The 23,028-nt window shown below is 44.4% G+C and overlaps 1 long non-coding RNA gene across 2 annotated transcripts; it reads left to right on the top strand.

Annotated features, from left to right (window-relative positions):
* Window positions 1-411: 411 nt before the first annotated feature.
* LOC139788040 (uncharacterized) lies at window positions 412-22,575 on the top strand. 2 transcript variants are annotated; one of them, XR_011722760.1, is made up of 4 exons: window positions 412-631; window positions 852-933; window positions 3,740-3,882; window positions 22,503-22,575. It is a non-coding gene; the product is annotated as an uncharacterized lncRNA (long non-coding RNA). The 2 variants fall into 2 exon arrangements; XR_011722758.1 differs by lacking the exon at window positions 22,503-22,575 and having other exon boundaries at window positions 416-631; window positions 3,740-4,584.
* Window positions 22,576-23,028: the final 453 nt, after the last annotated feature.

The raw sequence follows: 23,028 nt of genomic DNA on the forward strand, positions 1-23,028 counted from the left end.
GGAATGCCAGCAGCTGCTCCGGATTATCCTCCCACCGCTTCCAGCAGCTGTGGAGCTGCGCTCGCACCGTGACGAGATGTGGGGGCTTCCCCAAGGGCCGGCCCTGCCCTGGCCATCCCGCTCCATCCCTGTCTCTGCCACCTGGGAGCCGGCGCAGAGCCCGGGCTTTTGGTGTCACCTCGAACCCAGGCTGCCGCATCCCTCTCACCTGGGCGTTGCGGGGTGCCCCGTGGTGCTCTGCCAGGGTGGGTGGTTGTGCCAACAGCGAGTGCCTGCTCTGCGGCTTAAACTTTCTCTTGTTGGGATTGTAGTAGCCAAACTCGCCCGTGATGGAGGCTGTACCGGCGGCCACGGTGAGGGAGGGGGAGCGAGAGGAGAGGGAGCAGTGTCCCGCTACACCAGAGACAAAATTATCTGGGATGTCTACACTGCCGTGTTTCCCGTGGCACAACGAGAGGGTGGCCAGTACGAGCAGTACGGCACCATAAAATGTGCCCTTTTTCCCCTTCGGGGTCCATTTCAGGTGCTGTGTCCCTCTGTTAGCGTCCAGGGAGTGCTACTGGTGGCCTGAAAAGCCCTGTGGAGGACCAGGAGTTGTCCGGAGAGGGAAGGAGATGCTCCATTTGAATAGGTAATCCTCCTAATCCTTTGGAAAGGTAATCCTCCAGCCCTTTGCCGGTGTCATTTACATAGGCACTGGATCACGAGCCTGACGTCTTTGGGGCACTTTCCTCATGCTCGAGTTCAATGTTAGCCGGGCTTGAAACAAATCAAGCCAGAAGCCGGCTTTCCCCCCCCCCCCCCCCCCTCCCCTCCCCGTTCTGTTTACTGATGTTATCACTTTCTTCTAGCAACAGTATCTCAATTTCTCTGCTGTGGCACATGCACAGCCCCGGACTGGGTGAGCACTGAGTGTCGGATCTCCGGGCAAAGGTTAGTAGCTGCACACTGGCCTCTAGATTCCTCAGATACCGGCCCCTGTCATGTGGGGAGACATTAACCTTTGGCCCTGAGTAAGTGTCCTCATATCTCACCTCATTTAGTCTGGCCTGCCATTTGATCCTATCCAATAAAAAGCCCTTTCCTTTGGCAGCCTGAAAGTCTAAGCCCTGTCTTAATGGTTTCCAGTACGCCATCTACCTGATACTGGCGGAAAATACCCCGTGCATTGCTCTGAGGAAGTGGTGCCAGAAGGAGTGGTCCAAGGAGAGGTGGCCATGCATTCACAGCCCCTCTCCCATACAGAACCCTGATGGGCTCCCTCTGTGTCAGCTTTCTTCTTCACACTAAAGAGAGGTAGTCACCGTGGCAATATCTTGAGAGAGATTTCTGATTTGTGGTTCTGAATCACAGAATCAGCCAGGTTGGAAAAGACCTCTGAGATCAAGTCCAACCCTTAATCTTGATACTGCTTGTGTCTGGCAGGTGAGGTGTTTAGGGGTGTTGGGTTTTTTTTCTTCCTGATTGTGTGTGAGTGACTGACTGAGAGGTCCATGCCCCCATGTGAGTCCCTTAGTTCAAGTCAGTCTCTTGGAACTGGGTGAGAAGCACCACCAGACCTCAGTATGTTCCAAAAGATGAGATTTCTCTTGTCTCCTAATAATACAGACCTGGGCCAAGCTTACCTTAACTCAGTACACCACTGCTTTTCCAGCCATCTCCCTTGCTTACCTGATGTGTAACCTAGCACAGTTCCTTTGAGTCCACCTTAGGGTTGAGCAGGAGATCTTAGATCAGCTCTGATGAAAGATCATTTTACTTCCTTGTGCTGGATAAAGAACTGTTTTCTGTGTTACCTGCTTTAGGACCCTTGCTGACACCTTGCTTCTTTCCTTGCCTCCAGAAACAAGCAGACACATCTGACTAATTGCAGCAGAGCTGCACTGGCATCTTCATGCAGTTGGGACAGTACAAAAAATGCACAATGTTTTTCCATTGCACACCATCTGGCAAATGGTCTTGAGACAAAACAGCAGGGAACAGGCACTTGTAGTTTCTTGCCCCTATCTTGTGTCATTCAAAAGGCAACACAGGCTTAGAGATGAAAGCCCCAAAGTTGCCAGTCTCTGCTTGATCGCAGCACTTCCAGCTTCAAGTCCCTACTGGGGCAGCTCTTCCTCTGAAGTACATCTCACTTGGGCCAGCACCAACATTAGGAGGAGGAAACTATTTGCTTGTAAAAGAGAGCCCTGCAGGTAAAGTCTAACAGCCTGCTGTTTTCTTTGCTTGCAGGTATTTCCTGTGACTGCTGTAAAAATAGACAGCACTGTGAGCTTTGCTGGTGCCACCTGAGAGCAGGCGACGCTTTCCCTGGACAGGAACAGGAAATTTAGAAGAGTAGGATTTAAAGCATCCCATTGATGCGTGTTACTCTGCCTGTATTCTTTTTCAAGTGTGACAGAGTGCTTTGAAAAGCCAGATAAGCTCAGCTTGGCCTGGGCTAGTCCTTTTCCTGGAGGTGGCATGCCAGAAGGGAAGCATCTTGGCAGCTGGGAAGCACTGGGGGGGACAGAGCCATGCTGCTGCAAGAAGCAAAGTCCCACTTGAATATCTGTGGATTATGAACAGAGGTTTTGGGGACTGGACTTAAAGCTGCATTACATTCTTAATTCCATATTTATTGCCAAGGTGATGCACTCTGACCACAGGGTGATTTTTTTTTTCCCTCCCTACCCTCTCAATTTGCAATGGCCATTCTTTTTGTCTGCTTTGCAATGGAGGTAAACAATATTATTTTTCATCATCTACTTTGCTTTTCCCATATTGCCATTGAATTTTTGATGCTCACATCTACAGTGGCAGGTTGGGAAATCTCCCCAAGTATTGTGTAACACTCTTATCATATTCTGTCAAGCTCTACCAGCCCATTCCTTGTCTTTGGCACCACCTTACCCATTTGGACTCCATCGTCAGATTTATTCAAGCTTATGCCCAAATAGCTGATGTTTTTGACATGCTCACCCTTCCATTTTCCCATACCTCACGTTATCTTGTGCAATGAGGCAGCACAATGTTCTGTCTCTTTCCAAGGTATTGTGTAGCATCTCTGCAAATCAAATGGTAGTGATCCAACCTGGGATTATGAGGAGGGAAACGAACAATTCTTCATTTGCGTAAGACTGGAAAGACAGTCAGGGCAGAGCTGGGGCTAGAATCTGGAGTAAGTCATGCCTGTCATGACAAGAAAGGGGAGCTTGCAGGAATTTCTTTTTATAAGATGATTTTTAAAGTCTTTTGTATTTGTTTTAGTAAACTATAATAGGTGGGAAACAAAGGACAAAATGTTCTCTTCCTGCTTCCATAGATTACTTGGTATCTCTCATAGCCGTATGGGATTAATGGTGGCCCTAGGGTAGGCTTATAACTTAAAAAAATTATTAAATATTTAAAACACAATTTAAAGAGACATTAAAAATTTGAGCTTTTTAAATTTTTTTCAGAGTCAATTTTTTCCATTTTGTCAAAACATCTTTGAAGCACTAGATCTTGAGATTTTGAACTGCTTTAAAAAAGAAAAAGCTACATAGGCTCTGCTGATGCTGACCTTACAAGCAATTCAAGTAATTAATACCCAGTACTGCTGTGGTCAGAAAACAAATAAAATTCTCCAAAATGGAAAATAAGTTTTTCTAGCTTACTTTATTAACAGAAGTGCTTTAAATCTTAATTTTAGCCCCAGTAGGTGACATTTTAGACCAGATGGTTTGGGTTCTCCAACCAATTTGATGATCTCTTTCAGACAGACCTTCCTGAAAATTGCCAAGTCTCCAAAGTGAGAAATGAGGAAATCCTTTTGTGAACACAATAATAATTGTTAGACAGTCCACATGTCTGAATTTGATGAAAATTTACTTTCATGAAATAAACAAGCTGCCATTTCAGGTATGTTGCTCTGCTTATTGTATACATAGGTGTAAAACGTCCTTCTTTTTCCCATAGAGACCATCCAGAGTGGATTTTCAAGTAACAAACAGCTTTGTGAAAGAAAAAGGCTCTGCAGGTCTCAGTGGTTAGGACAGAAGGGAGACAAGTGCATGTAGATGCAGTCATGGTTGGCTTTTGTAGGCAGTAATGTATTTGCAGCAATATGAGAAATATGCACAGGAACTACAGGGAATCATTGGTGCTGGGACATGGGATTTGCCTTGAGTTTCTTGCAGCACAGAGTAGGAATAAAAAGTTTGAGGTTGCCAGAGCCCTCTGCTCTCCTTATTTTCCTAAAGCACAAACATATCCCTTGGGATGTAAACTTGGGAATAAAATATTAATCTCTCTGGTTCCAGTGTCTGCTGAGTATGGAATAAGATAAGGTGAAGGACAGCTTTCTAGACTAGATAACTTTTAAAAATTTTTAATTATTGTTTATTTTTTTGGTGACAGTTTCCTTCATGTTTGTTTTTGAATCTTGAATTTCTTTTGTCGGGATCAATCAAAATGGACAGTGTGCAGGCTGTGCTGACTGTTTTCTCCCTCACCTGGGAACAGCTGATTTCATCCAGTCTTTATTCCCTGCTTATGCTTGTTCCTTCCTGGATCCACATTAAGAAGTAAGCACGGTTCAAACTTCTTGCTCTTTAGAAAGAATCCTGTTACCCTCTTGGGATGCGGTAGCATCCACTGAAGGACAAAAGCATCTCCTTGGTAGCAGAGTCCCTTGGACATGGTCTGCCTTGGTCTCTGAAAAGGCAGCAAAGGCAGGGGCAGCAATACCTTGCCCCCCGACCAATTCATTTGTAGGATGCTCTCGGTGCCCAAGGGCAGCTCTGCTCTTTGGAGAAGGTGGACACATCCCTCCAACAAGCCTGGTGAGCCCTTGCATGTTTACAGGGCTGATGCATGCCTTGAGGAGCAGAAAAAAGCTGGGGGTGAGGAAGCCATGGCTCCCCATCACTGCCTGTTCCCACAGCTCACTGTTCACCTGCAGCTGGGACTGGGCAGACTTTCTTTTTTTGCTCTGTTTTGTATAAATCCTTGTAGCTGTAGCCCTTCAGCTGATGCATGTTTTTTCTCTGCTCTTTCCCCTGAGGAAAGCTGGGGGAGACAAGTGTGGGCAGTGCAGTATTTCTGCTTCAGACTGGTTATTTTAGAAACAAACTTAAAAACATATGTGCATTTCAGTTCGTTTATGTGACAGAGACAAGGTCAAAGAGATAGGCCTGGAAAGTGGACCTGAAACCTCCCTCAGAGATGGGCTGTGGTCAGGGATCCTGTTACATGCAGTTTATTGCATACTGGTATTTAAATTCACTACAGCCTACCCCACCGTTGTATTTCTAGAGGTCCCTTTCTTTTATAAATCTCTTAATTTTGTCTCCTTCTTTGTTAATTTTCTTCATGTGTTGTTCCCTTCAGGATGATTTAATTTTTTGAAATACCCCCTGTATTCAGTTCTGCAGAAATAGCCATATGTACATAGAAACATATTTGTACAAATATAGATAGCCCTAATTTTCTCCTTATCTAGATCCTTGTTGTGTTGCATGTTGTATCCCTGCTCCACAGTTCCTATCTAAATCTCCACTACCATTGAGGCAGTCTGTACCCCCAAAATACTGACACAATAAGGCAACAACTGGGGTTGGCAGGAAATGGTGATAGAAGTTTTTCTCAGGAAAAGCTTGGGATTGGCATGTCTGGTTTTCATTCTTCATCAAAGCTGAAGGAGAGTTTTATAAACAATGGCAGGAGGAAACCTGAGGAGGAGAGATTTCAAGAGATAAAGCTGTGTCTGGTGGGGAGGGAGGTGAAGGGGTTTCAAGTCACAGCTTGGGTGGACCTGGATGTAGACCTGAAGCCCCTGCCTCTGTGAACTTGCTGGCTGGGTTTGCTTCACTCTTGACCAATGTTTTAAGGTTGAGAAAGGGAAAAGAAAAATTGCAAAATAAATAGTGATCAACTTAATAATGAGAGGAGAGCACCAGGATGCAATGCAGGAGACAGAAGGTCAAACCTTTGCTGAAACCTGTGGCAAAAAGGAATTAAACTTTCTCTTTGTTGTTCTGCAGAGCCATAGTTCCTGTGGCTTCTAGGGCTCATCCTGCTTCTCACCAGCCAGACCTTCCCTGCAGCTCAGTGTTTCTCCTGGGGAAAAAATGCTTCCCATTGCTTCTAGGCATGCATATGTGACTTGATGAAGTAGCTGTCATTTGGTTTTACCTCTACACAGCACCCTATGGTATTCTGTGCAAATATAGTTAGAAACTTGATTTGAAAAAAAAAATATTAAAGGTAAATTGAGGAGGTTTGGTAAACCCTTGCGCTTTGTTACTGTGGTCATGCTATAGAAATGTGATTATCAGGGTCAGGGAAATTCTAAGCAGGCCATGTTTGTGAAAAAAGCTGAGATTTTTTTATAGGAGCACATAGTTTTGAGCACTCCTTCTCACCCCTAGTGATATTGGTGGGAATTTGGTTGTTAATTTTAATGGGAACAGGATCCAATATATAAACCCTGATCAGCCCTCCACTAACTGAAAACTGGAAAACATCTACTCAACCACTTCTGAAGTGTCTGGAGGTAAGTAAAGGTGATCAGAGACTTTTTGTTGCTCAGAGAACATATTTGCCACAGTGGACTAATAAACTTTCCCAGATTTTATCCCTTTTAAAAAGTTAATTAAATAAGAAGTCAGTCCCATTTGTAAACAAAGCTGTCTGAATTTAACATTAACAGAAAGCATCAGGGATTTTTACAGTTATTTTCCCCTGTGGCCGAGTGCCAGTACAGTTGCTTTTCAGAAAACCTTGTGCATATGATTCTTTTTTATTAGAAAATAAACGGAAAACACATGCCAAGCAGCAGCTTCAAAAGGTCCTCATTGCAATAGCAGTGTTAGGGCTGTGCAAGAGTCTCCTAATAAACATGGGAAAGCAGACAAGTTGTTTTCAGGCACTTTGATAAAAAGCTGAGGCTCTGGCCAGCTTAGTGAAAAGTTTATGAAGCTTCTAGGGAGCCTGAGATGTTTAATAAACTTACGCTGATTTTTTTCCTGCTTCTTTGAAACCAGGTGAAAATCAATAATTTGAGGATTCAAACCAAAGAGAGGAGAAAGGGATGTTCCTGTGATGGAAAGTCTTGTAAAGACAACTGCAAAAATCCAAGCATCTGCTTTTTGTGCTGCACTGTCAGGATCTCTGTGCTGACTGATGGGGAAGCTGTAACCTCCCAAACTTTTGGGTAATGATATCCTACTGACTCCTCCCTACTCTGTGGCTAATGTAGCAGTGCTGCATAGTACTTTTCACATCATCTGCCCAACCTAGATATCTACAAGGCTCATGATCTCCCTGCTGCATACCAGGTGGGACCATCTCTGAGTAGGGACCCAAGCTGCCCGAGCTTGTCAGCTGTAGTGGGTTGCCTCTTTCAGCTATCACTAATTGCTTTGTTAGTGTGTGCCAACATCTGCTTTAGGACCTGTAGCTGGAGTATCATCACTTAAGACTAACTAGCATGGACACCTCTGTCTGGAGTGCGTTGTATCCAACAGCCTGTGCCTCCTTCACTTCTTATATAGGGTGGCTTCTATGTGGTGTCATTTTACCAGAACAATGCTTCTTAGATTCTGCTGTAACTAGAGATACCCTGACTTTACAGTCACATCCTGACTATTTCTTGTCAGAACAAAAAGGTGAGAAAATAGAAACTAAAAGGACAGAGCAATCACTGGGTATGTATTTGCATTTCTCTCTTCCGAGCTTATAAGTAATCTAGTTCATGGCAATGTTTCTGCTTGGGGTTTCTGCTTTGTTTCTCCTTGGTAACTGGTTTTGGAGGTTTTATTTGCCTTTTCAAAGGAGAGACAAAAAAAGTAAGAGGAGGTTGCTTGAGGCTGTTGTGAGACAAATGAAGCTACAGCACATGAAGGATGGGCTGGAAGCATGCATTGCTCTTCACGTGTGCTTAGGGAGGCAGCCTGGTACCCAGCCAGGAGAGACAGCTGGCAGGGAAGAGAAGGAATGCACAAAAAATACTCTGCAGTCATATGGCCGGGTACTCCTTGAGCTGGCCATCAGCCAACTGTCCCTATCACCTCTCCTAGACAAGGCTTGCATAAAAAAGAACTGCATTCTTTTAATGGAAGTTGAGTATTTAAGTAGATTTCCATTAAACTTATACAAGTGCCTGAGTTCTTCTTGCAGCTTGAAGGTGGTTTAATTTTTTTATTTTTAATAATTGAGTCTTGAGTTACTTTAGCTTAGGTAAATCTATTAAGAGCAGACTGAAATGAATACACCATTTTCACATCTCCACAAAAAGGTTTGTGGAGTTTAGACGTGTAGAAAATCATGGCTGGATGAAGCTTGACAGCTTGGCTGGTTCCTTTCCAGAAAAGTTAATTCCTTTCCAGAAACATTAAGAGGAATAGATTTCTCTTGTACCAGATCTTCTGGACTTGGGTTTGCAGAGTGACCCCCAAGCAGCCTCTGCTGTGCCTCCTGTGCCCATGCTCCTTCCTATTCTATCAGTGTTGTGGTCCCTTACAGCATATTCCTAGATCTTAGCTTGTGACTTCTTGAAGAGCGAATACATTTCTGCAGAGAAACCCATGGGTGGGAGCACAGAAATTTCTGAAATTTGAAACTTCATTAAAGTGTTCAAATTTGAGAAATGTACTTCTATTATGCTTCTAAGAGCCTCCTGAGGCCAAATGAAAATCACTGGAACATCAGCTTCGAGGGAGGGTAGCTACTCACATGTCCCACCAGAAGAGAAGGCCTCATGGTAGCCCAAAATCTCTTCTGGAATCCCCTCCCAAAGGGACACAGCTTTTGTAATGGCTGTGGATGCCCCTTGGTATAAGACACCTTATTTCCCTGAGAAGCAGAGCCCTTTTCCTGCCCACTCCATCTTTCACCCAAACAGCACGAAACCTGAACGGAGCCGTATGACTTCCCAAGTTTTGTGATAAGCATGGGATGATTTTTGCCAGCCAGGCAGTCAGATAAGCGGAGGGACCTGTCCCCTCTGATTTATCCCATGATGTCCCATCCCACTGGACCACCCCGGGTGAATGAATGAACAGCAGCCGTTCATTAACGCGTGACAGAGATCCGGAGCTGGCCATAGGAAGTAAAAGCCCTAAAGCACACTGCACTAGCCTTGTTCTCCCTTTACAAAGCTGCTCTCTGTTAAACCAGGGTATCGACCCCCCCTGGCGTACAAATGCCTTTCGTTAGGGTTTGCACACCGTGTTATATGAGGCTGCAGTTAAAGAGTGAAGGAACAAAACCTGCTTGTAGTAATTTAGTGCTTAATGGGATTGCAAGTGAGTTTAATCAGGGGAAAAAAATGATGGGGGTGATTATGCCTAACTGGAGTGCTGGAAGGTGCAGAGGACACTGAGGCGCTGAGGTGGTGGCTTATGGATTATTTGCAAAATCTCAAAATCTCTGCCTGACCTGGCTCTCCCAGAACACAGCCAGCTTCTCAGACACAGACTCTTATATTTTAATAAGGTGTTAAAACAGGACTTGAAATGGTCATTCACATTCCCCTGTTCCCCTGGATCAGATAATTTTGTTGACCATCTGGTGCTTTTCTTTTTTTTTCTTTTTTCCAAAGATCCTTTGGTGACCTGCACGTTACTTTCTGCTTACACTTTGGCCCCAGTTTGACAGGATGCCTGAGAATTGTTCTTGATCTCCTGTCCCTTCCTAACTCAGCAAACACCGACGATAATGTCTAATGGTAAGATGTCAAGTTTTTGCTCCCACCTTTCCAGAAGAGTCTCATCCCACCGGCTGCTAGAGCAGCCTTTGGTCAGAAGGTGGGAGAAGGATGTGAGAGTTCATGTAAACTGCTTTTATTCCCACAGAGGGTTTTAACACTTGTTTTGGTGGCTCACACAGACTACCATACTTGAGCGGTGATAACAGCCTGGCATTAAGGTGGTAGGAGAGCAAACTGTTAAAAGAAAAAAAAAAAAATTCCTTTAATGGGTCCAGGCAGAATTATTCTCTGACACCAAGAGCTGGAAGAGTTTCCAGCTGACCCTCTGTTTCCCCTGTGTGCTAGTGTTATAATTACACATAGAGCCAGATTTTGCCCTGTGAAAATTAATTTCATTGGCTTATCTGGAGGAAAAGCAAAAACTCTACTCGTTCTGAAGTGACTGGAATGAAAGTTAGCAGCCATGGAGAATGTCTGCTGGAAAGAAAAACCCAGGGAATTACACTGGGCTGCATATATTGCATATATATTTAGTTTGTCTGTGTGTGCATGGTTATGACTGAGAGAGAGGGAGGAAAGATGGACCTGATACCAAAAGTATTCAGTTTAAAAGCGAATGTAGGGAAAACCATAGTTACAGACTGTTTTAGGAATGGCTTTAAGTCTGGTGAAGGAACCTGGTGTAAATGGCTGTGGGTGCACATTTTTCACATGGGACAACGGCCCTACAGCCACCCCTACTGTGCTGGGGATGCACCAAGCCAGCCAAGCCATGCCACCTCCAAGAGGCACAGGTTGGGGCAGCAGAGCCCATTTTCACCAGCACCCTTGCATCTCCCACCCATCTTTTGCCAGGTGATATTTTGGTGAGGAAATTCCTGTGTTCTGAGCTAGTCTTGCTGTGCTGGGACAACAGGGCTGTATGAATTAACTAATAAGCTAAACCAGCTGAACTGCTTAAAGTGGCTTTTTAACAGTGCTGTGAGTACCTTACTCTTATGCTGAATCGTTTAATTGTACTCTGGATATATTTTGCTTTGTCATGTTGCTGAAGTACTTCTTTGATTTATTTAGTCAATGTATTTTGGCTAACATCTAACAGTTGTCCTCTTTGGTTCGGGTGCTACCACAGCTTTTCTAGGAAGCAAGCCAGGATTTTCTCATCATCATAGTGTGTTAGCTCACTGGTGTTCTTCTTCCCTTATCTCTGTTTGTATTATGTTACCATTCAGGGTGTTCCTGCACTTATCCTATGTTTGTACAGTGCCCAAAAACGACACCTCTGTGAGCTTGTGCCCTGTGTGTGGGGCCCCAGAGAGTGGCTAAAGATCTCAATGTTGTATTTTGCTACCCTAAAAAAAGCTTCTGCTAGAGGTCTTTCTGCATGGTGAAGTAAGGGATCCATATGAAAGTGCCTTCAGTGCACATGTGTTTACTATCAAAGTCCTTCAGGTTTTGTTTGACTTTTTTGATGTGTCCAGTTTCTTATCTGATGCCTTGTGGTTACCTTTCTAATTCAGGGACAAAGTTCAAAGAAAGATTGGCATCTACTTATTGCAGGTGGAGTTGGCAGAGAAACGGGTTAGCTCAGCCCTCTTTTTGTTCAGAAAGTTGTCCTTGCAAAGTAACCCCGGTGAAGGTCTGAAAATGGAGGTCTGAAAGTGTTCCTCCATACTGTGCAACTGCTATTCCCAGTCCTCAGAAAGATTATATCCCTATTTAAATCAGAGTGGCAAGACTTCTGCTGTGGAGCTGTGGTACCTCAGGTGATGGGGCTGGAGGGCATGTTCAGGGGGAACATCAGCTGCAGGCAACTGGCTCTCACGGATGTTTTCATGACCTGTCCACAACAACATCCAAGGTTCAAGGTCCCACACCACTCCCAGGTGCTCCTTTCAACTGCTTCATCATCCCCATGGCTGGAAAGCAGGCCCTCATGCTTCACCTGAATTCCTGTCCTGTAATTTAAAGACTTACTTCTTGTTGTCACCCACCAAAACCCCTGTGGTGTATACTTTATGTATGCTCTGCCTGCTTTAATGTAGAGCATTTGTGTTTCTGAGAGAGCACAGAAGACAAGAAAGTTAACTCACACCATGGAAGGTGACTTATAAGACTTTGTGGCTGAGCAGGGGCTTGACTGGAGGACAAAAACCTCCCCTCTGACCTTACCAGGATAATTTTAAAGCAACAAGAGTTCTGCAACCCCTTTCACGTGACGTTGAGCAACCATGGGTGTACACCAGAGTCAACAGTGAAATCCCTGGCAACAGCAAGAAGGCAGGTGATCTTTAATTGTGGTGATTGTTAATATGATATTTATAATTGTGTCAGAGTAATTACCACAATGAGTTATTCACAATGTTCCCAGTTGGTAGTTAGAATATTACCCTATGTTCCTGAAGGAGGGGGGGAATTAACAGGGAGGAGGTTAGTGCTGGCTGCTTTAACTGAAGACCAGAGAGGAAATCCTCTCCAAAGCCATTTGATCCGTTCTCCTGACACTCTGCCAGAGCAGAATTTACCTCAGTTCTCAACTTCTTCTGTTCCATCCTGAAGTGCTTGAAGCAATGGTGATGATGTCATTCTTGTGAGGTATGACATATGGTGCAAGTAAGAACCAAGCAGATGATGTAAGGTGTAGGGTGTAAGGTTTAAAGTGTAAGGTGTAAGATGTAAAAAAGAACCAGCAGAACCAAGCAGACGTGGCCCTCCATAAGCAGTTAGAAGAGGTTTTGTGTTCACAGGCCCTGGTCCTCGTGAGTGATTTCAACCACCCTGGCATCTGCTGACAGCAAGGCATCAGCAATCCAGGATGTGTCTGGAATGCATTGATCATAACTTTCTCCTCCAAATGGTAGAGGAACCAACAAGAAAAGGTGCTATGCTGGATCTTGTTCTCACCAACAGGGAAGGGCTGGTGACCAATGTGAGGCTCAGGGACAACCTTGCCTGCAGTGATCATGAACCACTTGAGTTTAAGATCCTCAGAGCATACAGGAAGATGTATTCCAAATTTACAACCCTGGACTTTAGGCGTGCAGACTTTGATTACTTCAGGGATCTGCTGACCAAAGCACCATGGGAAAAAAGCCCTAGAGGGAAGGAGGGCCCAGGACACCTGGTTGGTATTCAAGGATCATCTTCTCCATGTCCAGGAGCAAAGTATACTAACAAAGAGGAAGGCAGGAAAGAATGCTAGGAGACCTGCCTGGATGAACAAGGAGCCCTTGGACACACTGTCACACAAAAAGAAAGTCTACAAGGAGTGGAAGACAGGACAGCTAGAATGAGGGGCATACAAGGAAGCTGTCTGAGCAGCAAGAGACTTGGTTAGAAAAGCCAAAGCGCAGTTAGAATAAATCTAACCACGGAGATCAAAAGGAATAGTAAAAATTTCTATAGGTGTATTAACAGCGTAAGGAAGACTAGGGAAGGTGTGGCCCTCTCAGAAAGGAAACAGGAAAACTAGTGACAAGTGATATGGAGAAGGCTGAGGTTCTCAATGACTTCTTTACCTCAGTCTTCACTGGCAAGGGCTTCAGCCATACTCCTGAAGTCACAGAAGACAATGGCAAGGGTTGGAAGGAAGAACTGTGAGTGAAGGTCAGGTTTGTCACCATCTGATGAACCTGAAAGTGTACAAGTCCATGGGGCCTGATGGATACTGGGGGAACTGGCAGAAGTGGTTGCTAAACTGCTGTCTGTTATATTCCAAAAGTGTCATGGCAGTCCAGTGAAGTCCCCACTGACTGGAAAAGGGGAAACATAACCCCCACTTTCAAAAAGGGGAAGAAGGAAGATCTAGGGAACTCTAGGCCAGCCAGTCTCACCTCTGTGCCTGGTAAGATCATGGAGCAGATCCTCCTGGAGCCACTGCTGGAGCAGAGGAATAATGAAGAGGTGACTGGGTATAATCAATATGGCTTCACAAAGGGTAAATCATGCCTGACAAACCTTGTGGCCTTCTATAAAAAGGTGACAGCATCAATAGACAAGGGAAGAGCAACCAACATCATTAACCCGGACCTGAACAAAGCCTTTGACACAGTCCTGCATGACATCCTGATCTCCAAGCTGGTAAAACATGGGTTTGACAGATGAACCATTTGGTGGTTAAAGAACTGGCTTGATGGACACACCCAAAGAGTGGCTGTCAATGGGTCCGTGTCCAAGTGGAGGCCAGGGACAAGTGGAGTCCCTCAAGGATCAGTGTTGGGACCGGTCTTGTTTGACATCTCTGTTGGTGACACGGATGGTGGCATTGAGTGCACCCTCAGCAAGTTTGCTGATGATACAAAGCTGTGTGATGCAGCTGACACACTGGAGGGAACAAATGCCATCCAGAGGGACCTTGACAGGCTGGAGAGGTGGGCCCATGCCAGCCTCATGAAGTTCAGCAAGACCAAATGCAAGGTCCCCATCTGGGTCAAGGCAATCCCAAGCACTGACACAGGTTGGGCAGTGACTGGTTTGAGGGCAGCCCTGAGGAAAAGGACTTGGGGGTGCTGGTGGGTGAGAAGTTCAACATGAGCCATCTGTGTACACCTGCAGCCCAGAAAGCTGACCCTATGCTTGGCTGCATCAAGAGAAGTGTGGCCAGCAGGGTGAGGGAGGTGATTCTCCCCTTTTACTTCACTCTCATGAGACCCCACCTGGAGTACTGCATCCAAAGAGACTCTTTTATAGGAATGACATGGATGTGCTGGAGTGTGCCCAGAGAAGGGCCACGAGGATGATCAGAGGGCTGGAGCACCTCTCCTATGAAGACAGACTGAGAGAGCTGGGGTTATTCCATTTGGAGAGGAGAAGGCTCTGAGGAGACCTTAGTGTAGCCTTCCAGTATCTGAAGGGGGTCTACAAGAATGGAGATGAACTTTTTAGGATGTCAGATGGTGACAGGACTAAGGGGAATGGATTCAAACTAGAGGAGGGTAGATTTAGATTGGATGTTAGGAAGAAGTTCTTCACCATGAGGGTGGTGAGACACTGGAACAGGTTGCCCAGAGAGGTGGTGGAAGCCCCATCCCTGGAAGGCCAGGCTGGACGGAGCTCTGAGCAACCTGATCTAGTGGGAGGTGTCCCTGCCCATGGCAGGGGGTTAGAACTAGATGATCTTAAAAGTCCCTTTCAACCCTGAAAATTCTATGATTCTATGATTTTCAGTGTCAATCTCAGAAGGTGAACACGGCTCTCAAACACAACAAGTTCTCTCAGGTTCTCCTTGAGAACTAGGTTAACACATTTTCAGGTACCTAAACAGCCCACTTCAAGTGGCACTGCAATAGCTGATTTTTCCATGTTTCACTAAAGCTGGAGGAAAAGCAGAGCTTCCAAACAGAATTCCACAGCCACTGCTTCAGTTTTGGAAAATTCATTATACATATGTGTGTATAATTCCAGTGGGCTGAATAAAGCTGAGTTGGCAAAACACAGATACCCAGAAGGAACAGTGTCCTGTTTATAAGGAAAGAGTGCGGTTACTCTGGTCAGACAGCTGGGCCACAGGCCAGGTCATGCCTCCTAAACATATTTTATCTAACCTCATGTCAGAGGCAGAACATGGAGAATCTAAGATTTTCTCTTCTGGAAGGTTAGGGCCATTCACAGAGGCCATAGAGGGGCATCACTCCCTTGGCAGCTGCTTTGCCTTGCATCACCTGATCCTTGGCTTCTTAATTAGAGGATCAGAGGAAATTTCCAGACCTGCCAGGATCAGGATTGGTGCAGATCCACCTCAGTGCCTCCCCAGGCAGCTGAGAAGTTGAACATGGGCTGTGACCATGCCTGAATAGACCCATTCTTCTCATCCCAGTGCTAACATTTAAGGTATGTCTCTGCTTGGCAAGCGCAGGGTGTGACTGTAGTGCATAAATCATGTGTGCAGCTAACAGGGTCTAGAAACCACCTGGCTGTAGGCAGAGTCCCCGGAGAGCCCTTGTTTCGGCCACCTGCACCCATGTGCCTGCACTGCTCTGTCCTGGCTGCTGGATATAGGTGGATATAGGCTGCTGGCATAGGGTGTCTCGAAGAAGCCCTCAGGGCTACAGAATCACTTCTGCTTTGTTGGCTGGAGCTAAGGGGACGTCTAGTGGTGGTACTGGAAGATCAGGTTTCCATGTAAATAATGGCATCTAGGATTTCCACTGTTCCTGCAGCTTCCTCCAAAGAGATGGGCAGAAGCAGTAGTGAGATTAAAGGTGTCCTGTGTCGTGTTTCCCTTGTGAATTTAAGTCCCAGCTTTCACTACTGGATGTAGGTAAAGTCCAGCTCTTAGTGTCTGTGTGTCAGTCCCTGTGATGCTAGGGGGGCTTCCAAATGCAAAAGGGGCATAATTGGTGCAAAACTGATGTTGTCTTCCTAACTTAGCCTGATGGGTTTTATGTGGTCTCTGCCTCTGCACATAGAGATATAAGCAAAGGTAAGTTCAACTTTGTAATTTGAATTTTGTATGTGAATACACAGAATATGTAAGATGTCCATAACTCAGGCAGTGCAGTTTGACACGGACATGCAAAAATCAGGTACTAATTTCTCTGAATTGTGTGCTGATTTTCTCCATCATTCTCCTTGGACAATAGTTGGGGCATTGGCACGGGGCCGAACTAAAAGTGGTAACACTGAATTCCCCCTTACCCACATGCTTATATACTGCTGTGACTCAAGCCAATGTATATAACTGCAGGTATCATTGCAAAAATGGAGTGAATAAATATTTAAGGGAGCTTAAATGAGGATCATCCTATTTTCTTTTATGATTTACAGAATTTTTCTGTAAATTTACAGAATTTTACATATTTTCTGTAAATATTGGTAAATATTATCCAGTTAGTGGTAAATTTGCTCTGAGGGAATGTTCTCCCACAACTCTCTGGCAAAATAATCTTTGAGGCTGTGCCAAGGACTGATAGAGACACTCAGGTGCAGCTTCCAAAGAGATAGATAGTCCTTAGTGGTGGTGATCATTGCAACAGGCAGATGTGGTAATGCATTGCCAGACTGCCTCTTTTTTATCTTCAGTCTAAGAAATGCATAATTTCCTCAATGTAAAGGAGCTAATTACTCATTTTGCAGGCTATTAAACCAAGTGCAATGTATATGTGCCCCCCTGATGTATTCTGGTATTACTGCTGCAATCACAGCAGGAAGGATTTTACTGCTGCTGTTGCCATGTTCTTCTTCTATTAGACAGAGTTCTCTCTTGCTCTTGAAGGATTTTTAACATATATGGAAACTTAAGCTCTAGCTCCTTGGCCAGTTTTGAACCCCAGAATTAATTTGTTTCAATGTCTCTTTGCTATATCTCAGTATTTTTTTTCTCCTTTTTTTACTTCTTTCTCCTAGCATGAGGTCTTTTTCCCCCTCCTCCAACCAGTGACCAGCAGAGACCTTGAGTAAGAGTCTCTCACCCTTAACCATTTCATATTTTCAGCCCAGAGTTTTCTCTGCCTTGCTTTCTTGTGTCTGCTCAAGGCCAGTCTTTAACTTGATTACAGAACATCCCTCAGTGATGGAAGAAATCTGGTGCTGAGCAAGGAGCACAGACAGAGCACAGGCGTGTGCCCTTCCTCCAAACAAGCTTTCATGCTTCTGCACTTGGGGATGGCCAAAAGTCCCCATGTGTTGTACTGAAGTAGCCTCCTTTTCCATAGAAGTATGGTTTTGGTTGTGGTTTGTTTCTTGGATTTTTTGCTGTTGGTTGGAATTACTCTTTTAGGGGTGTGGGGGTTGGGGGCTTTATTGCATGTTTGGTTTTTTGTTTGTTTGTTTGTTTAATTCCTTTCTTCTCACCTTCCAGATGTTTCCAATCACTTATCTTTTGGAGATTTTAAGTTGCTCTCATTTAATTCTTACCCCTTCTTAAGTTTTTTGCCAAGACATGTACTAAAAATCACGAAAAGCAGATCTGTGGTTGTCAGTTTTTTTAACTTCCTCAGTTTCTAAAAAAAAGATGATAGTTGTAAAGTCTGAGTTGTTCACTTTACCTTTTGCTGGGCTGTGACTTTTCCAAGTGACTTCTGAGATACTTAAGGGCTCAGGGATGGGAAAAGATAGCAAACATCTTTTTCTTTATATCATCAACTCCTGCAAGGCTGCCTTTCAGCTGTGATATCCTCCCTTCTGGCCTTCCATCACTCATCTAATACCAGCTATCTTTACTTTCTGCTGTGCTGCCAACAGCAAACCCCTGAAGGAGAGGAGGGGCCCTCCCATCTGGAAGAAAATTTCCATTTTCTAGATATTCTGAAAGTGTACTTTGAAATCTGTTGTTGGTGAAGGATTATTTCACAGGCTACTTTGTGACAAGCTGCAGATCAATTTCAATTTCCCAGCTCTTTTGCAGCACCTCACTGCTTTCTACCTGTCTCACAGGATAGATTAAATTTGTAGGGTGTTAAGGGAGGGTGGTACATGTATGCACAATGGAAATCTTTTCCTCTTTCTCACAACACACCTGCACAGGCTGTGTTTTTAGTGTGGGTGTCTTCACGTGCAGGCAAGGTGTATCATCATGACTGTGTTCTCAAGCGATGCTCGCAAGATCTGTCCATGGGCTTGCACTGCAGCTGCCGCCTGGTGCTCCTATTTATGCCTTTCTAGACTCATTTTTAAGATACTTTACTATTTTCAAGAAATCTTGGGTTTGTGCCTATACATACCGTCTGCTACCTTGCCTTGTGTCGGGTCACTGATGCTGCTGCATCCCTGGCTGCTGCTGCTGTCGCTTCTCCCGTGGAGCAACACTGCCAACTGCTGGATGCCGAGCCCAGCCTGCCGAGGGGACCGGCTCTGCAGGTTAATTTGGGGTTTTAGGTGTACCTAAAACACAGAATCCCTTTGCTGGTGGTTTGGGTACTTAGTAGTAATATCCCCATTTCGTATAGTCTTCGTTTTCGCAGCAAAGTAATAGTCTGTTGCGGGCAGCTGAGCCCACCAGATACCTTTTCCTGCTACATTTCTCATGATGATTTCAAAACTAATTGTTAATGTTGGTTTAAAGCTCCAGGTCTCTTTCAATCTTTCCTCATATCCCAGGACTGGAGATTTTAGAGGACTAGAGAAGGTTTCTGCTCTCGAAGGGCACGGTGGAAGGGTTGTGAAAAGCGCTGTGCTCTTCCTAGGATTTTTTAAATCATTCTGTTGTGGCAGCAGTTTGCCAACTACAAATTTGAGATGCTCATAAGTCTTATGACCATGATGAGCTCTGGGGAAAAAGAGAGGGGTTTTATGTCTTTCTGCACAGTGGTTTTGGTTAGGAAACAAACAAACAAACAAACAAAAAAATAAAAGAAAGTACAGGTGTGCATATCTTTCATTTTATTAGAATTTCTGTGTAATGCTATAATAGAAAAAAATGTGGGGTTTTTTTTCCCAAGAGAATATCAAATGGGAAAGACAAGTCTGTTTCTTTAAAAGTTTTCCATGAGAAGGTTTTGTTTTGCTCCATAAAGCTTTGTCCTTACCTCAACTCTTTCCCTTTTTGGCCTCTGGTCTTTTTCTAGAGAGCTGCAGTGTTTGCAAGAGGTGGCAAGAGAAGGGACATGGATGTGAGCTGCAAACTGAAAAAAAAAAATTAAAGAAAAATATTAAAAGATCCTTGCAGAGAGAGGGAAAAGGAAGTGAATGGGTAGAATGGGTAAAGCAAGAAATATTGGAGAGAAGACTGGGGGAAGGTTGCAGAGGAAAAAGAGAAGGACAGGAGGTGACAGGCAGCCAAACAAACTGAAAGTGAGTTTGTCGAGTCAGGGTTTCTGTGGGTTTCTTGCACCTTCCAAAGGGCCATTTTCTACTTCCTTCCAACCACAAATGTTCTTCATAATTTTTTTTTTGGAACGGAACACGAAAGGAAAACAAATAAATAATCTATTCTTAAACATATGTGACAAGCCCAGACTGAGGGACAAGTGGACTGCAGCCATGCAAGGTCTCTAAGTCGAGGTTGCAGAGCTTTGGCCACCCAAAAGGTTTAGCACCACTTCCAGCTCTCATGTTATTCTTCAGTCATATGGGTGTGAGTATTTTTTTCCCCAATGCTTTCATAGGAAAATCTAGACTAGGCAATAATAATTTTAAAAAAAGCTCTTTTTGATGCCATCTTAGAACCACTGAATCACAGAATCATTTTGGTTGGAAGAGACCTTTAAGATCACCAAGTCCAATCATTAACCTGACTCTACCATGTCAGATGCTAAACCATGTTCCCAGGCATCACATCTAAACTTCCTTTAAACACGTCCAGGGATGGTGACTCAATCACCCCTCTGGGCAGCTTGTTCCAGTGTTTGATAACCCTTTCAGTGAAGAAGTTTCTTCTAAGATGCAATACAAACCTGCTTCTGTGAAATTGAAACCTCAGGTATGTGGGAGATTTTTTTCAGGTGAACCTTAAAAATCCTATGACAAAAATATCTTCCAGGCAGCCTCTTGCTGTAGCCCCGTTTGGCAGCCCCAGGGTGGCTCTTGGCACCAGTGGGGATGGCAGAGCCACAGGGCCACCACATCTGCTCAGCAGAGGAGAAATTGTATGCAAGTGCAGTGCTGCTTATGTTGTGTGTCCTGTGACAATCAAGGGCTCTGCTAAATCTAAGGAGTGAGAAATTTGAGCAACTAGGGGGAAATCTTAGCCAGCTTCTCAAATCTGTGATTTCCTGGAGGTGCTGGGAACAGTTTGAAAATGGAACTCAGATATTACCTAACATCTGAAAAAACAGAAGGCAAATGAACAGAAAAGGAGTTTTTAATTTGAGAAATTTCATTTTATCTACACAAACCCCAACATAATCTGAGGTCCTGGCACATACTTTTGGGACTCTTCCCTGCATTTGAACATGGTGCAAATATAATGTACCAACCCTCTGTTGCTACTGCAGTTTTCACTTACTCACCTGTATACTGACCATGTCTCTTCCTGATACAGTCACAGACCTATTTTCTAGCAATCTGGAAAAGAAATGAGAGTGAGGACAGCTCAGACTATTCTAATTTCTAATTTGGCTCCTGCATATAAGCACTTACATGGTGTAAGAGCTATACCCAGTAGGAATGGACCACATGTGGCCTCAGACCTTCCCAGCTAAGCACAAAATCACTTCTGTCCTGAGCTCAAAAAGTTGAAGGAGTCAGGGATTCTTGTTTCTTAGCAAATATGTCTGAATGTTTCAGAAAATTATTGTAATAGCTGTAGGTGGAGAAATAAGCACTCAAAGCAGATCAGAAATTATGAGTACATCATAGCAGAGATGTGCTGCAAACCCCTGCAAGTGACATTTCGTTGACTTCTGTCACAAGTAATTTTTCACTGGCTTTTGTGGGACTAGGAGAATGGGGGCATGAGTTTTGCTGGCTAAGTTGATTTTCTAAAGGAGGTGAATGCCAGACCTGACACAAGGAAGAGTGCAGGGGAGAGTGAAGTGTAACCATCCTTCTTCAGTGACAGCAAGCTGTTATGTGGACCGAAGCCACGTGTACCTTCACCTCACTGTTTAGGAGACAGATAATCCAGCTTTCCAAACCCCAGCTGATCCTCCTGGCTTTTCACTCTACCCTGTCTCCTCCCACCACCATTCTGGTTTTGCACTTGCTCAAAATAAGGGCATATTCATATTGATTTAACCTGATGGGCTAACTACACTGAATTGCCATTGTATCTTAGCAAGAATAAAGTTCTAGAATAAGATGGTTTTGTTCTATAGTAAGACATGGTTTTGTTCTATAGTAAGATGGTTTTGAGCTATAATAAGATATATTCTTGTGATTCTTGTGCTTTCAGTTTGGCTATTACATGGCATTCAGCTCGATTCCTTTGTTGCATGTTCATTGCTTAAATCACCTAATTGCCATGTTTTAATTTAAATTGCTGAGTACAGAGAAGTTTTTGTTTAGTGTTATAACCTCGTTTCACAAAGGCCTGGGGTTTTTTTATAAGAGTTTTGTCATTTACACTGCTCATTATGAATCTTTCAGGGTCTGCCATTTTAATGTTTTATTTGTACCAATTATGGCTGAACCCATAAAACAACAGCTAAAACCTGCTCATTAAAATTAAATAGAATATCACAGATTTGGTCAACAGTAGGAATTTACTTGCATCACTGGAGGCATTTCTGGAAGCCTGAGGCTGGAGAACCAGAAGTGACTGGAGAACCACCAGACAAAGTGGAGAAATAACAAGAGATGTACAAGAACAGGACGTCCCTTTTGGGTAGCTGCTCCACTTTATGAACCACTGTAACAAATTTTCAAAGGTTATTGAAAGTAAAAGAATGCACATGCTCTGAAGGAAAAAGACATTAGGACTGAGTCTTCTGTGCAAGTTTGCCAGCAGAGGACTCAGTACTGCTACCCACCTCTCAGCTAGAGACTGGCTAGCTCCACAATACACTTTGACCAGTGGGTGGTTAAAAGACAACTCCCTGGGCTTTGTGTTTTACCAGCTGTAGTATTTTCTACAGTGAAACAACTATCTGACAGGTCTGGTTTGGGCTCAGATGCCATTGCATCACTCCCTGCCCCAAGCTATCCTTCCTTTCTTGTCTAAGTCCCCAGGGCTTGGTCTCTCTCTGCCAGGGGCCTTGACCAGGAGCCATGCAACATGGCCTCCCTTGCTTGTAAGGGAAATTCTGTGAAAATTATTTCTTCAGTGTTCCTTGGTCTGTTTATAATGACAGCATCTTCAGTCTTTATTAATGATGTAAATAACTAAGCTGGATGTCATGCCAGTATTATTTTTTTTCTAATTAACCAAAATGAAAATCTTGCCATGACATGTGGTTACAATTTTCAAGAGTCCTGTTCTAACCATGCTCTGATTTATTTTCCTTTCACGCAGACACACATTCCTCTTAAGCCATATACTTCTCCAAATAATTGGAGAAGACTGCATATTTTCTTATCCCACTGAAAGAACCACCCTCTTACTGTGAACAGATTATTATATCTCTAATGCATTATTACATTATTAGGAAAACTTAACAGTGGAACAGGACTGAAAGAGCAAACCCCAGGCGGGGATGAGGAGCGGTTCTGCACCGGCTGCTGAAACGCGAGGCTGGGGAAGGCAGAGAGCTGATGCTCCCTGCTCCCTGCACCAGCCCTGGGGTTTTCCTGCGTGGGGCTGGGACACCGTGGGGACAGGAGAGGTGGCTGTCCCCTCTGGGGCGGCGGGGCTGGCTGTCCCTGCGGTCGGAGACGGGAGGCGCGGTGCCACTAGATGTCCCTTGTCACCCGGGTGATGGAGGCAGCGTTCCCATCCCTTCGCTGCGGCTAAGACGTAGAGTTATAAAGAGGTTTAAAGTCTTAAGTACGGAGAGAAGTTGTGGCTGCCATAAGAAAATAAAACAATCCAGTCTTGTATT

Source organism: Heliangelus exortis, chromosome 1, assembly GCF_036169615.1.
Source record: "Heliangelus exortis chromosome 1, bHelExo1.hap1, whole genome shotgun sequence".
In the NCBI taxonomy this organism is placed as follows: Eukaryota; Metazoa; Chordata; class Aves; order Apodiformes; family Trochilidae; genus Heliangelus; species Heliangelus exortis.